Source organism: Belonocnema kinseyi, chromosome 4, assembly GCF_010883055.1.
Source record: "Belonocnema kinseyi isolate 2016_QV_RU_SX_M_011 chromosome 4, B_treatae_v1, whole genome shotgun sequence".
NCBI lineage: Eukaryota > Metazoa > Arthropoda > Insecta > Hymenoptera > Cynipidae > Belonocnema > Belonocnema kinseyi.
In genome coordinates this window covers 11,104,430-11,112,059 of record NC_046660.1, presented here as the reverse complement: position 1 = coordinate 11,112,059, position 7,630 = coordinate 11,104,430, and positions in this window count along the sequence as shown.

Here is a 7,630-nt window from a genome sequence, read left to right as displayed (position 1 = left end):
GGGCTCCTTAGTCGACCAACCTGGACACTTGGTGGCATTCTAGTTAATTGAAAAAGAGAAAATATATAGCGTGCACTTCTAGCTGAACTGCGTAATCGGCCAATATCTAAAGTTATAGCCGTAGGGTTTTCAGAAATAATTATGTATCTCATTTTTGAAGATATTGTTTATTGTCAGCAGCACAATTAATTTCAAATAAATATTTACAAATATTTTAGGAGTTATTTTTTTAATGAAGTATATTGTGCCGTTTTATTGAAAATTTGATACAGGCTAAAAAATTTTAACTTGTGAGGTACGTTTCTTAAACTGCGAACGACATACGGCGAATCATAAAAAGCGTGAGCCCAACGATCATGATACTGATTGTTACTTTTGCTTATGCAAAACAGGAGGTTTTTCTAAAAAGTATTTGGAAAAGATCGTTAACCCTGATGTAAAAAGTGTTACACCAGCCAAGATTGGTATTAAAAATCACTTTGAAAACAAAAGTGTCCGATCAACTCACGAATCAATGGATAATGACGATCCTAATGCAACTGAAGATTCTTCTTGGGAAGAATCAGATGATGAAAGACCTAAATTTTTTTACCAAGACGGATTAGACGATTTTATACGTGACCTTGATCTTCCAAAAGATAAAGCTGTGCTTTGCGCTTCAACACTCAAAGAGAGAAAATGTTGGAAAATGTTGGAGCATTCAGTGAAGAAATGAGTGAACGCTTTCATCAAGACTTTCACCAAAAAGAGCAACATTATCAAGGTCGATGCAATGTAAGAATGATGGCCGACTATTGCTGGTCTTTACAAAGAAATGATAATGACCCTACTAGTCATAAACGAAAGTCTCTTCAACGATCGTTTGACATGAAGCGCGAACGCTGAACGATACAAAGTCTTGCCTTTATCAGCTGGGCAATTCAAAGTCTTTCTTTGATTGGCTGGGCAATCTAAAGTCCCGTTTTAATTGGCTTGAAAATATTAAGTACTTCCTTGCGTAGCCGGACAATCTCAAGTCTTACCTTAACTGAATGGGCAATCGTAAGTCTTTCCTTGCTTGGCTGGGCAATCTAAGGTCTTGCCTCAATTGACTGGAATATATTAAGTACTTCCTTGCTTAGCTGGACAATCCCAAGTCTTGCCTTAACTGGTTGGCCAATCGTAAGTCTTGTCTTGCCTGGCTGGACGATTCAAAGTCTTGTCTTGATTGGCTGGATGATAAAAAGTCTTCCTTTTATTGGCTGGGAAATCCAAAGGCTTGCCATAATTGGCTGGGCAATCTAAAGTCTTGCCTTAATTTTCTGGAAAATATTAAGAACTTTCTTGCTTGGCTGGACAATCCCAAGTCCAGCCTTAAGTGGCTGGAAAATCCTAAGTAAATTTACAATATTAAATTAATCATAATAGTAAAATTTTTTTTTTAAGCCCTAACTGTTTTCCATATTCGCTCTTCTAATAGTTATAACAACAAACTGAGCCAATCGAAAAGGAACCCCCGAAAACCCCTCAGATAACATTTTCAAGGGACAATGGCATTCCATCTCGGCGTTAATGGGTTAATACGCTAAATTGAAAAAATTCATTTCACGGTTAGCCCAGTTGTAGTGTGGAATTCAATTATTTCACGAAATGTAAACGACTAACAAGAAGCCGCAGCATCTTCAGTACATCCTGATCACCAGCCTTCTTATTGATCCACAAATCCCTTCAAGGGTATTAACCGTACCATGTAAGTGGTGAATAAAGTTATCATCTTCTTTCTTGTTGAAGTTATCATCTTCTTTCTTGTTAATCGCTTGTATTTGATTGTGTCTCTATCTTTTCTCGGTACACCATTTCTCATTTCCCTCACCGGATATGGTTGCCGACCTTGCCGTCAGGCAGGTTATGTGAGTGTTTTGTATTATTATGGGTGTTTTTAAAAGAAAAGACGAAATTTTTGGCGAAAAGTAATACCTTCGACATTTTGTGGTTATGTTCATTTCATCAGTTCACGAATTTGCAAACTTCATTCTGGGGTGTCAGTAACTGATTTTTGAAGTTCGGAAATAAAAAAATCAATTAAAAAGATATAAGAATATTTCAAATCTATTAGATCTACTCAAATTTGGACTCAACAAAACAAAATAAAACTGGAAGGGATGCACTTCATCGGCATACGTGCGCCTCGCACTTCATCGACACGCATGCGCCTCGCACTTTATCGACACGCATGCGACTCATACGAGATGCGACACATATGACACGCATATGTGGACACATTTGTGTGGTGACCTGCGTGACGGGTTATTCGCACTCGTCCCTGCACAATGCGCGCATATTGTTATCTAGGATATGACTGGTGAACATTTAGATTATTTCAAAAATGTGTCAAATACGAACGGGTAGTTCAAAATTCGATACCCTCAGAGTCAACTGGCGGACATAATGTCTTCTTAACCTCTCGGTTTCGAAACCCACAGTAGATTATGCAACATTATTCTAAATCACGACTGTTGAATATTCTTAGTATTTACTAACGACTGAATTAAATTGACGGAAGTAACCAAACTGACAATAAGTTGCCTTTGTCACATATTTACTTTTACTATATTTAAAACTTACAATTACTAATTGTTAACATACTATTACGAAATTCATAATTAGAGTCCACATGTTTATAGTCGTCTGCTATCCGATAGAGCCTAAAACTAATTATTCTATTATACAATCAGTATGTTAGAAGGTGAAGTGAAAGAGAGAGAGAGAAGGATGAGGTTAACGGAAATCGTAATTAGGAAAAATTCCTTTTTGTTTTGCGTGTCATATTCTTGTTACGGTGGACTCTGTGGGGGTGCGCAATTCAAACTTTTCATTGCTCACTGTCACGGAACCCACTCGTTACACAGATACTGCACCTTTACCAAGCCGTAGCGGCTTAGCAACACTGCACGTGCCTGGCAGGAAATTTTAGTTCCACACATTTTTAAAAACTCAACAACCAGGTTTAAAGGGGTTAAGAACTAGAGTGCAGTGACAGTTCGCGCGCTGCTTCACGCAAGTGAAAAAGTGGTGGACAATGCTCCGCCATAGCAGATCATCTGTTCAACCAGGTCAGAGATTATTATATTTAAATTTACTTTCACATTTGTGTACATATCTTTCTCCCCCTCGTATCTCTCCCCTTTCGGTGGGACGGAGAATCGGGTAGGGACATATGAAAACTATTGTGTAAACCTAGAAGACAAAGTTGCTTAGCCCGCCATCTCCTCCGCTACCATGGAGATAGGCGGTAGTTTTAATGAAATACAAAGTTGTGTTTCGAATCATTTTCAAGTGTTTTTGAAAAAAGCCTCTCGATTTTTAAATCTTAAAAAAAAAGAAGTAACGTTGTTTAATATTGTTCATACAACCCAACTTAATTTCAGAACTACAATAGTTAGGGCTCCCAGTCCGGGAGTAGGTAAAAGTATCGTGCACCACGTAAAAATAAAAATAGGGCAATCCCTTCAGGGGTGGTTTATTAGTTTGAAACCTCCGGCAACGAGTGAAAAGAAAAGGTAAAGCCCAACGGGCAACTGAACTCCCGTAATCAATGCGCCCGTTCGTAACATTCTCGAACCTTCTGGAACTTTCGAATGCTCAATTTGCTCTTTATCTTTATTGTTTTATGAACAAAAAAATGTATTATAAAGGGCTAGAGAAGCCACAGAGGCTCATTCACTAAAGTTTCTTGAAAGAGTTCAGAGTAAGTCAAGAAGGAAGCATTCCATAAAAAGTAAGTAAGAAAGTTTTTTTATTAATGCAATTATATTATAAATTTGAATTTAAAATCATAATGTTATAGTTAAATGAAATGATTATTTAATAATTATTCTTTAATTGTTTCAGCTCTTTCTCAAAATGCCTGTCGACTATGTGAATCTCACTCCGTTCATCACCATCCCGGAACGTTGGGCGATGAACGGAGAAACCTTGTTTCCTAAAATTATGGAACACACATTTCATCAGTTCCCACAACAGGATTACCATTACCAGCAAGATAATGGGTACAACAATTAAGTGACAGTGCAAGTGAGAGTGATACGGATGATATTGATAGTGGGTTTTTTGAAACCAATAGCACAACCTTCAGCAAAAAGGATGTTGATGATCATGATTATGTAATTTTTAGAAGAAAAAAAATTTAGTTACGGTGAATCCAAGAAAAAGATACAAAAAACTGTGATTTTATTGTAAAACAAAATATTGTTTTTTATCAAATTCTTTCACACGATTTTAAAAAATAAATATGTTAAAAATATATGAAAATCGTTTTTTGTTTTATTTTACCAAAATACCTGCTTATTATCTAAACTGTTAATACAGTTGTAAAGGCCAGTAAGAGCGCCAGTAAAGGCGATCCTGCCACGACTGAATTTTCGATCTTCAAATATCTACGGATAAAATTAAGACAAAGAATCCAATAGAAGTCAATATCTGATAAAGGCCTGGAGTCTACGGACCCAGAAAAAAATAATTCTACAGAATTCAACGCGAAGGAACTCCGGGATATTACTACGGTAAAATCCCGTGAACAAAAGTGAAAGGGTTCGAGTTACACTTCGGTAAAACCCTACTAGGCCCGCAATCAGACGGAAGACGCCTACGTGAAATCAGAGCCAAACAAGCCACTCAGCAACAGTGATAGCAGAGCGACACGCACTCAACCAGCAGCATCCAACTAACCGTATTTAAAGTTCACTGTCTGCGAACGATATCCCTGAAGCGATAAAATGCCACTGTAACTATTTAAATAATTATAAAACTATATGAAACTTCAAAGAGTGTAAGTCTCTTTTACGGTCTAAGGAAGGTAACAAACAAAAAATCAAAGTCAATTTCCCATTCGGTGGAACGGAATTTTGGAAGTTTCAAGTTTAGTATACTTCGTGTGCTCACAAGCCCTGGTAATTGTAAATAAAAATAAAATAACATTACTTTGTATCATTACCAGAATTATTTTTTACTTATTTAGCATTATGTGCTCATTAGAGCGAAAGGAGAAACAGAGAGAGGAACTGTAATGTTGCAGATTTCACCTGCAAATTACAATGTATATGTTCTTTGTTTTATTTATTTGTAAACAGCTCCTCCCCTCTTGGAGAAAATAACCATTAAAACAGATCATTGAGGCTCGAACGAGGGCCAACTTATCTTACTTCTTTTAATGTTGTTAATGCTTTAATGCAGGTTATTCCCTGGGGGTGGATCGTGGATGAGATTCTCACATTTCAAATTCTGTGATTCAAATGTCACCGTTGAGGACTCGTCGCAGCACCACTATCACCATCTCTTGAGCATTAGGGTCTCGAAATCTCCCTCCATACGTCATGACACTGCGACAACGCAGAAGACACAACTTGTCCACCTGCGCAGGAGGGAAGTAAGTGGGCGGCCTGCATGCTGCCAAGCCGAGCGATCTCGTTGCCTTTTGTCGTTCGAGCATCGTGTGAGGAAGTCTATTGTGTGTTTTTCTTTGTAACTCTGCAGTTTTCGCCACAGAGTGGCAAACAAATTGACTGTGTTTTTGAGCGAGACGTGCTGCTACATCCCTGGACTTGGATTAGTCGTAAGGTGGGCTGCTTGTACATTTTATTTATTTTTAATGTTTCTTTTTGAAAGTGTTTGATTTTTTATTCTCATAATGGCGTCAGTAGACGTAGAGAAATCTGATCGTTTAACGTTCCAGGGCGGAAATAGTATGTAACCTCTCTTCGTTTGACCTCTTAAACAAACTCGATGAACGGGTTTATATTTCATTGTGTGTGTGTGTTAAATTGTCAATCAAGGGCGATAATTGTCGCGGTTTTACTCTTTCTTGTGTTGAATCCCAGAAATACTGAATGAGAAGTTCTGGGGAGATTTCTTTTCGCCTCTACTTATATCACGAAGGAATAATAAGGAGACCTAACTCCGTTCCCCCACTTGGCAATAGAAGCATTACCGTAAGTGATACGCACATTACAGGAAGATCTTAGATTTGAGTGCGCAGGTGCGCAGTTGTCCTCTTCATATACATGGAAAAGTGTGCGAGTGAGAAAGTTTGTCAAATTGACATAAGTTGAGAGGTTCTGTTTGTTTTGATGCAAGTGTCAGAAATGTGTTCTAAGCCATGAGGTGTCAAGTTCCGGATTGTGGACGAAGTTACACGCCGAAGAAGGCAAATACACTTTGTTTGTTTAAAGCCTTCACTGAAAGTACAATAAACGTCTAATATATTTTATTGTTTTACCTAACTGTCATTGAGCCTTGAGAATCTTTAGCCTATTTATCATATTACAAATTTAAAAGGTACTTACCTAATTAAAATCCGTTATTTTTCGCTTTTGCCATTTTTAATCTAATTTATTTGCATTCTAATATTCATAATCAGTGACCAGAATGTGTATGCCATTCTGCATACATTTTTACACATTTTTTAACAAAATTTCGTATGCAATTTCATGTGAACTAATTCTTTTTTAGTTTTAATTCTATTTTACTTTCTTTTTTACGAATGAATTCTTCTTTACTTTACTCAAACAGAGTGATTTTGCAAACTAATAAAGATGAAACTCGTTTTGAAAAATGGTTGAATGGCAAACCATAAACTCAGCACATGCGAGTGTTCGATGTAGATACGTTGGTCAACATTCTTGAGGAGAAACACATGAAAATATCTCTAAAAATCAAGAAAGTGATTCTGGTCAACTATGACGGAGAATCATCTAATTATAAACTTTGGGATAGTGAGCCGCGTAAAATGTATATCGGTAGCGATACACATTTTAACGAAAACAGCAGAAAGACGCCTGAAGTAGCCTAGGACAGCGCTTTTCGTCCCACTATACACTTCGGCATCGTAAAAAGCGCAGAAGTTCTAGAAAACCAACAGAATCAAGAACACCAAGTTGAAGCCGAGCGCAATGAACAGGTCGACCAGCAGGCTGACAATCATGGTGCCCCAGGAAATTAAGGTGCCCCAGGAAATCAAGGTGCCCCAGGAAATCAAGGTGCTCCAGATGAGCAGCCTGAGCATCAGGGAGGCCGACAGATACGAAAAAGAAACCTCATGCATGCACCTGCTCGCTACGGAGTCCCTATCGTTTACCTCGGCGTGGGTGTGCCCATGTCATACAGTGAAGGAAGTTCGAGCCCTGACGTTGGAAAATGGCAAGCAGTGATCAAGGAGGAGATGAATTTTCCGAATGATAATAAAACCTGGAAAGCGCGCCATTGGGTGCAAGTGGGTTTTTGCTATAAAAACTCACTCGGACAATGAAGACTACGAAATTACTCAATTTGACGTCAAAACATCTTTCCTTTATGGCGACCTTTAAAGAGAAGCCTGCATGAAGCATCAGGAAAAAAGCAGCAAGAGAGTAAGGACTTGGTGTGCAAGCTATAGCTGAGTCTGTATGGACTAAACCAGTCCCCTCGATTCTGGAACGAGAAATTCGTCGAATTTCTACGTAACTTCAACTTCAATAACATCAAAAGTGATAAGTGTGTTTTTGTTGGCGTTGTAAATAACACAGGCCGACAAAATTTGACAAAGGTCCGGAAACAGAGACCAGACCTAGTATACCCGAAGGTTTTTGCTGCGCTGAATCCGAATCCGACCTCAGAA